At 39.1% G+C, this 9,095-nt stretch overlaps 1 protein-coding gene across 1 annotated transcript in view; it reads left to right on the top strand.

Moving 5' to 3' along the window:
- Positions 1 to 943: 943 nt before the first annotated feature.
- znf469 (zinc finger protein 469) overlaps positions 944 to 9,095 on the top strand; it is a 61,346-nt gene continuing 53,194 nt past the window's right edge. Inside the window, exon 1 of the mRNA XM_014005507.1 lies at positions 944 to 1,454. The gene's annotated coding sequence lies outside the window, so the exon portion shown is untranslated. The remainder of the gene's footprint in view (positions 1,455 to 9,095) is intronic.

Genomic DNA, 9,095 nt, shown 5'->3' with positions numbered 1-9,095 from the left:
ATTATGAACAGGAAAAAGTATATTTACACACACACACAAACACACACACACAGGCGTTATTATCGTGTTAAAGAAGTTGACGTTTGACGGTGATAACTATTTTAATGAAAGTCCATTTTTTACTTTATAATTATGTCGGTTCACTGACTATGAACACACACATATACCTAATAGTTACGGCGGGGTGGGGGGGGATCTTGATCACTATTGGTTCAAGATGAGCATTGTCGCGCATCTCAACCAATGAGAGTCTGTGTTGGACTGTTGCCTAGCACCATTCAGCCACTCAAATCTACCTGCGTTGCACGTACAAGGAAGAAGTCACAGGACTTTGTTGGCATTTTTCATTTTAAAACTCTTCCTGATGACGAGCTTCAATTTAAAACCAGTGTAACAAACAGAGGAGAGTTCTGCAAATGAGACTGACGAGTGTGTGGTAAGAATACAAAAGACAAAGTAAGACGTTTGATTTATTGGTTTAAAATTTTTGAAAATGCAATGAATCTATTTTATATAAAACAGTTCCTGAAAAATGCACTAACCATCTTTGAGTTGTAATTACATTTTGTGCATAATAAAGAGARTAATCAAGAATTCAAGGAGGTTTTTTGTCATTATTCCAAAGGAGTACATGAGGAARGAAAAAMAGATACTGTGGTCCCAGTTGTCAGCAATTAAAAATAAAATTGCAATGAGCAATATGAAGACAAAAAAAGCACAAAAATGTGCATAGTGTTAATTGCAATTAAAAATGTTAATAGATCTGTACCACCCACAATCACATAGTTTACACACACACAGATTTCAGCAGGATCAGGTGTGTCTATACTTTTTTAACAGCAGAGTAAAAACAACAGTGGCATGAAAGTATATGGAGAGAAATGCATGTATTGAAAGCAAAGTATGTATATGAAAGGCAAACCTTATTTTAATGAAAAGTAAAAATCCCACAGCAGTAAAGAAGAAAAATAAAGTGGTAGATTGTTGTAAGTTCTAAAAGCAGAAAAAGAGGCAGGCAAGACTTTAAAAGATTGTGGTTATAGATTGGCTGTACATCAAGCGGGCAAAACTGATTTTAGGAAAACTTACTGAGCCAAAAAAAAAAAAAAAAAAAAAAAACAGAGGAGAAATACAACTGGTAAAAGAAGCCAGTGGAAACAACACAGTGATGTGAAAGTTAAACTTCAAGTGGAGCGAAGTGTTTTTAAATCTTTTCTCCCCTGAAGGCGTTTTTGGAAGCCTCTCTCATCAGTCTGGGCAGGACTCATTTGTCCTGCTATCCCTCCCATCTCTCCTCCTTTTCCCCTCTGTTCATCGCACAGAGTGAAACTAGTGCCACACGATAACTACAGGTTGAGAAGTGAGTGAGGGAAAGGGAGACAGACGGAAGAAAGAGGAGAGACGGCCACACACCTCACACTCTGGAGTTTGGAGTCACTGTGCAGCCAGGAAAGGTGAGCTGAGGGAGACTCCTCTTTATTTTCAGCCTCCTCTTTACCTGCTTGTGCAGATTCATCTATATATTTACGTGTCCAAAGGCAAGCATGTCTATATGTGAGATTTTTCTTTGCATCATCCTAGTGAAGGCTGCTATTCATGTTTGAGCGCGTAGATCACTTTTGTGTCAGCGATCAGAATTTTGAAGTGTGTTTGACAGCTTTGCTTTTCCAGGATCACAGTTTGGTGTGTGCATGAATCATGCTGTGAAGACACACTGTGAAAGTCACAGCTCACAAGGTGCACATGCACAAATCTGCACATGCATTTGGTTTATTTTAATTTAGCTTTAATTCATTCATTCATTTTAGAAAGTTCCTGAAATGTGGAATTGTTAAGCTGTATTACCAGTGGACACCAAGTGAAGGACAGAGTCAAGATCTCATCTGGACACAATATGCACGGGCTGCCTGCACAATTTACTGCCACATTCACAGCTGATTGATTTTTAGCTAGAACAGCTCTGTATTTGCAGCAGGCGTTAGCTGTTATGATTGTGACAAGAAGCAAAACTGGGCTGTAGAAGACTGTAGGACTGTTTTTATAAACACTTCATGCTTGGAGGCTTTATATTTGGAGTTTCAATTTCAAGAAGTTGCTGCAGCGCCAGTCCTGCTCGTACCTGTTGGCTATGAAACTGTTTACAAACGGCTCTTCATTGACACTTTTTTTTAAAACCTTTGTCTCACATTCCCTCTGTTTGATTTAGCTGAATGTTGTAGTCATCTGCTTTGCTTTCAGCATTTTGCTGACAGCTCGGGGCGATAAGAGCTTCCAGGGTGTGGCACGCGACCATATGTCGGCACTGAGGTAGTGCAGATAATGAGTTCACCTTGGAATATTTGAGGTTTTATCTGACTCGTGTGGCCCCGACCAATCTGCCTTAGTCACTTCTCATTCGGAAGCCTCCCTTCCCTTCCCCTCCCCTCTCTGAAAGCAAAGGCCTGCCCAGTCCTGCCAGTCTGCTGCCTTGTGCCAGCCTAACTACCACACTCATTTAAAAGGTGGAAAATCATACTTACTCCTGCCAGGTGTGGCATTCCCCATGTAAAATGCAATGCTGTATTTTGCCAGGTGTGCCATCAGCTAGTCTGAGTAAAATAGACAAGAATGTGTGGCTTAGTGTGTGTGTGTGTGTGTGTGTGCGTGCGTGCGTGCGTGCGTGCGTGCGTGCGTGCGTGCGTGCGTGTGTGTGGAGGGTCGATAAACCAATGAACAATATAAAGTTAACAGCTGCCTGTACTGATCTTTTTACCACCATGTGTGCATATTTCAAAGTTTCTGCCAAATACTTGTAGTGTTGAAGATAATAACTTAGATTAGTGTGTTCTGCGTCCAAGAGAAACAGGAAGTGCATGTGTGTGTGTGGTTTTGTGTGTGTGTTTAAGACAAACTGAGCAGTTGTAAGGCTATAAACCTTGTTTAATTTCCTGCAACGTTGCGGACGTGAATAAAATATGCAATGCATAGATTTTGAGGTCTGCTATATCTATCTTGCGTAACCCTTCTCTCACAATAGGAGCACAATTACAGTGTCGGAGGAGACAATTATAAGAAGTTGCCAGATTTTTTTCACCAGCCAACAATTAGAATCTTGTTTCCAGCACCGAGGGACTTACTAGGTATTCCTTTAAAACCTTTATGAGAGCATTGATTGATTTACGAGATTGGATGCATCGGAACATCAGGAATGCAGATGTACAAAGACAGATTTACAGAATTCACTGAGAATAAAAATAATATGRGAGGGGTGTTTGACGTAAATTTCGTATGCACTGAAAACACCGGCTTCGCTAAAACAAAAGAATGAAGAGTGTCACTAACAGCCAAAGGCAAGAACACGAGCCAAAATAGTGTGGCGGATGGAAAGAAAACACTCAGTGGAGCAAAGAAGTGAAAGAAATTCCCCATCCAGCTGTWTGACAGAAATTTTGGCCTGTTAAATTAAACTTTACGCTCATTCTGTGAATGCTGCTGGGATGAAAACCATATCAACACATTAGACTTTTTACCTCACCTCACCTCCCTCCATCCAGCTCCTCCCCAGTACCTCCCATGATCTCTGGTTTGTGTCATCCATGGGTTCAAATGGCAAAGGTATGGTTTTTATTAGTCACGACCCCAGATCTCGAAAATACTCTCCTTTTCTAATTTCTCGCTGAGGGTTTCCTTTCATATGAATTTTCTCTCCCATTTCGCTCCACGACGGCTCAGTGAACGACCCACTGCAGAACGTTATGAACCAAGTGTTTCCTCARACATTCTCACAGCCATCCTGACAACCTGTTGGCAAACTGCCATTCTAAAATTGAAGTTTTTTTTACTTGAATGGCAGGTCAATTTCTGAAAATACCTCYGCACGAACCGACCTCTCGCATTTATGAGTTCATGTGATGTCTGTTCCACAATGCATTCTCACATATTGGAAAAACCAACTCATGCAAGCCCTCGCCTGCTCTCTTGCACACATCGCTCCAGATATGACGGTCCCTCTGTGAAGCCRTGGAGATTACGAATGTGTTAACGTCCAATTCATTTCCAGGCAAAGTTCAAAATATGTAGAATGGCTTTCACATTCTTGTCTTGCAAGAGGACAGTGTGTAACTTCACAGAACTTTATTGGTAACATTTGGCAAGCACATTCTTGGCCAAACAATAAGTCAGTTTACTAATATAATAATATAAAAGCTTCACTAATGTTCATAAACTACTCTGACTTCTTGCTTTGTTTTGTTTCCAGTTTTATGAATAACAATTTATTTGCAAATTTTATAAAATACTTTGCTTTACTGGAAGTCTATCCATTTTCAAATGATTAAAACAGGTCATTTCTTATTGGTGCAGATAACCAGAATCTTAGTAGGGCATCCATCGTTGTGCTGGCCTATACATTAKTTTTCATTGTTATTGTATGAGCACATGCAGATCATGTTTTAGCTTTGGATCAGGATGATTTAAAACTGCTAATAAACAGTTGCATACAGAGAGAAAATAAGCTTATTGTTTAGGAATTTGACTTTTCATTTCATGGTTAAAGGTGTTTACTTTTCATCAAATGCTCCATTTGAGAATGAAAAAAGCTTTGTAAGAGTCATTTAAAATCTTATTAAATTAATGGTCAGTGTTTAATTTTTGTTAAATAATAACATATAGTAACAAAGCTGTAAATATTACTATTTATGTTGTGAAAATCTTTTTATAAGAATCCAAACATCGCAGCTTTCTAACCTGAAGTATGAAACTATCAATTGCAGCTTGTAACACATTTTATGACTGTCTTACAAACCTCAGAGAAGAACCAGAGGCGAGGGCGTGGGGGATAATCATCTCCTGACAACAGCTATGATTTTTAGCTGTTTGAAAGCACAAAACGTAACAAACCGAATTCCTGCCAGAATCTTAAGCCAATCCACCTCTTGTATCAGTTTTGTGTTTATTATTTTTTGTGTGTTTAAAATTTACAAACTCCAGCCAGGTTTAGCGAACAGAACAAATTACAGCACATGCCGAGCTCCGCTTTATATCAACAAACTCACCTGGTTCAGACGCACTGCTCTGAGGTCATGAAGCCTCCCGGCTGGGAGGGTGGGCAGTGGGTGCCAGTAGGGGTCAAAGCTGGTGTGAACACATAACACTTACTGCACAGATTTAAAGGGAACCACGAGATCAATGGCACAAACATGTTGTTTCTGAGGATCAGAGTGAACTGTTTGTTCTATAGTTCATTTGCTAATGTGCTAATTATTTGTTTTATATGTTACACTTTATTGGACATTTTGGTCAACTAAAGTTGTTTTTAAATGAGCTATAGAAAAAAACGAAATCTTGATTAGGTATTGATAAAATAAAAATAATGTTTTATGACAGGTGAGTAGATATTGATCTGCTAGCTTTTCAATGGCAGGTGGCAAAGCTTTTTAAATGGCCTWTTTACTGTATGCATCCAATTTTTTGTCTTTTTTCAGTATAAATGCACATTTCAAAACAGTATTGAATTTTCATGTAGATATTAAAGGCAAATTTGRGCTAGGTTTTGTAGCAGGAATAGTTAATGGCTCAGAACCAATKCATTTGAATCAGTCAGACTTTAAGTGATTATTATTGTTCCTGCACAGCTAACTGCTTAAATTTGTGAGGCTTAAAAGATTCTGTCATTGAGACAGTGACCAAGTACATTGACTCACAAATTATAAATATGTTTAACAATAATAAAAATAACAGCAGCAGTCAAGTCTAAAGTTTCCATAATCCGGTCAACTTCCTGGTAGTTTTCTAAAAATGAGCCCTCATTGTGAAAAGCATGGGTTAACATGGTCTAATTCTTTTATTGATTATCTTGTTGTTTGAGAGACCCACATGGAGTGACAACAAACACTTTAGTGTCCAGCTGTGTGTGAAAGTGCATGTGTAAATCTGCTGCTGTGTGACTGCACATATGTCTGCATGAGATATGTTTCGTCAACAGATATAGTCCTTAATTCGTTGTGGTTTCACATTTGTGGTCTCATTGACTCAYTACACTCAGACATTAGACACACAAACACAGCGATGATTCAGAACACCTCAAGGTGTTTCCCAAAGTCACAGTACAGCATGTGACACAAAACCACATCAGTGAGCATTTCCAAAGAGTTTGATCAGATTGAAACAAAAAATTGTAACACTTGCAAAATGTAGTTGCAGGCTGTGTTCTTGTCTGATTGCTTCTGTGTGTTTATCTATGTCTGCACATGATGATCTGTTCAACTCCTGCCAGCTCAAGGTGTGTGTGAAGGAACACTCAGCTTTGCCTGGGTTTTTTTAGAAGATCGCATCCTTGTTCTGTCATAAACTCACGTCTGTCAGCACTTCAGGGACATGTAAATTACTTTTTTTTAACTTCTTTGACTAGCTGACAAGTCATGAGTTTCACAGGGTTCGTGTGCCCTTGTATGGGTTGTAAAGAGGTTACTGCAACTGATTGGATCTGGATGTCGTTGGACAGTCTTTGTTGACTTACTTTGACATGAACACGAGTACCTCTAAGCCCCACTTAAAAACTGAATCAGGGTTTGAGATTACATTTAGGATTACTTGTGTTTTTTTTATCATCCTTCAGCAACTTATTGTTTTCTTTTGGTTGCTCTCCTGCAGGGGTCTCTCATGATAGATTTAGCAACTGTTTTACACTGGATTCCTTAAACCTTTAGTCAGTTAAACATCATTTATGTCTTRGACATTCTTTATCATTGCCTAAACTTAGTGGTAGAGCATTTGCACCACCATAGCTGTCTAATATACGGCTATGAGACGGTTTGCGTTGTTTTGTAACTAGATGTAAGGTTTTAAGTTAGAAAGCTCAAATTTGGTCTTTGGATTCATGTTGCCTGCTTTAAAAGGTTTATGAGAGTGGAAAGTTTGTTTTTTACCACTCCTGCGTATGTTTGTCTCTTACAGTAAAAGTTCAACACAGTCAAGGTTTGCTGCATCCAAATGGTGTATTTAGTGGTTTAGCTGCAGATTTATCTGCTGGGACTGTGATGGACATTCATGTTTTTAATCAATCCAAATAAAATCCAGACTAATTCATTTTGTATCTGTTGCACAATTCCATCGTTATCAACCGATTCAATTCAAATACATCAAAGTTTGTGTATTAGTATACTTTAATAAAGGTGAGCAATAAATATATGTATATAACTAAACACTCTTGGTTAAAGGGAGCATTTAGACACATTAAAAGTTTAAAAACCTGCTGTTCCAACAGAGGTGAAGCTGAGTTTGAAGATACTGTAGGGAAGGGCTGGGGGACTGTGTAAGCAGTTATGTGTCGATGGAGGAAAGACAAGCAGGATGCCACCATCTGTTAGCCACATGCACGCCCCACAGCAGTAACATAAATCTGAACCACACTCAGCAATGCAAAGCTACATTTCACCAAGCTAAACGTGCACTGGCTGGATGCATGAGGCAGAAAGCTGCAGCTTATGCTGCGTTCAGGTCCCGGTCACTGAGGGATTACACCGTATCAGAAGAAGTTCAGATGAAACACAGATAAACCAAGACAACTCGTCCTCAAAATGTTGCAGAAATTAAACCTTTTCTTCAGTTAAGAACTGGAACGCAGATGGCTTATTTAACCAACGTATTGCCAACATTTAAAAGCAAAGAACGCTTTTACTGTAGATCATTAAACTCCATCTCCTAACTATTGGCTAGATGTGTGTAGGAAAAATACTTTGGCCATGCAGAGTCTGATTCAAAAGTTGTTTATAATGGAAGAGCTCCTCTGTTCTGCTGGTGTGGTCTCTGGCCCTCCACTACATCAGGAACAGTAGATYTGCAAACACAGAGGGCACACTCACACAAACACGCACTGTTACAGGTCACCGGGGTTAATGGCGAGCTCAAAGCATGGGAATGTGTGGATGAGTCGGGTGTCAAGTCTGCTGTTTGGATGAGCTGGACTCTTACAAAATTTATTCTTCCCACCATCCTTGAAAGTTGCTGGTTGCTGTGTGAAACAGACTAATCTGTGCTGYTGTTTCAGGTGTTAGTCAGATAGTAACAGGAATAAATAAACCCATTCTTGTAAGTGTAACTTTGCTTTGTTGTTGTAACAATATGCACAAGTTTGTTTTCCTTTTGATTAAAAGTATCCAAATTCACATCTTGTATGCACCTTGTGGGGCGTGACATTTGAACTCCAGCAGCTCTCTGATGGTCACGTCGAAAAAAATGCATTCCTGTCTATAAAACTAAACACATGGWGTTTTAAAGCCACTAAATTTCCACATTACTTTCCCATTTAGTCAATAAGTGAAATTTCCTTGTCATGTCTCACATGGCACTTCATCATAATCATAACAGTGCTGCTAACACAAATTAGTCTTGAGCAAATAATGCTTTAGCCTTTCAGGTTGTTTGCTTTTGGTTTTGGAGTTAAGTGGTATTTTATTTTGTTGAATTCCTTCCATATGTGACATTTGTCTTCCTGGTCAACATTTTGTGCTGTTTAAAGGCCTAAAAGAAAAAGAAAAACTTTCAGAAAATCAGTGCTCTTTTCCATCTTTGAYGCACAGGCATAATTTGGGGGGTGTTTTATTTTTTTGTCTGACTTCATGGAATTTTAGATTAATTGAAAACATTTCTGGTAAAGAAATTATTTAATAACATAGTGGCCAGAGATGACTCACCACTAATTTCATGTTTTCTTTCGAACCCACTGTTCAGTTCTGATTCTGAAGCGCTCTCGGTGAGGAGAACCCAGCCAATAAGATTTTCTAGTCAAACATCACAGACATGCAGTGTGGCAGATGGATACGAGKTGGGAAACACTTTTGAAAAACCATCAGAAGTCCAGCAGCACACATAGGAGTGATGGTTTGTTTTTACCATACACTAAGTGAGGGTCATCAGTATTGGATATGGGCAACCATCCAGAAGCACATTGACATTCTGTTGCTTTAGTGTAAGAAAATGGTCAAATAAATACATCCCTGGGGAATAAGGTTGSAGTTCATCCATCATCAGCCCTTCATTGGCATGCTTCTTCCATGATGCTATGAGGACCAAAGCCAAAGTGGCAGCTTGCCTCATCCTGTGCTTCTGAAGTAAAT

This window comes from Austrofundulus limnaeus, unplaced genomic scaffold (assembly GCF_001266775.1).
Source record: "Austrofundulus limnaeus strain Quisiro unplaced genomic scaffold, Austrofundulus_limnaeus-1.0 Scaffold31, whole genome shotgun sequence".
NCBI lineage: Eukaryota > Metazoa > Chordata > Actinopteri > Cyprinodontiformes > Rivulidae > Austrofundulus > Austrofundulus limnaeus.
Note: the sequence above shows the minus strand (reverse complement) of the source record. Positions and strands in the feature narration are given on the sequence as shown.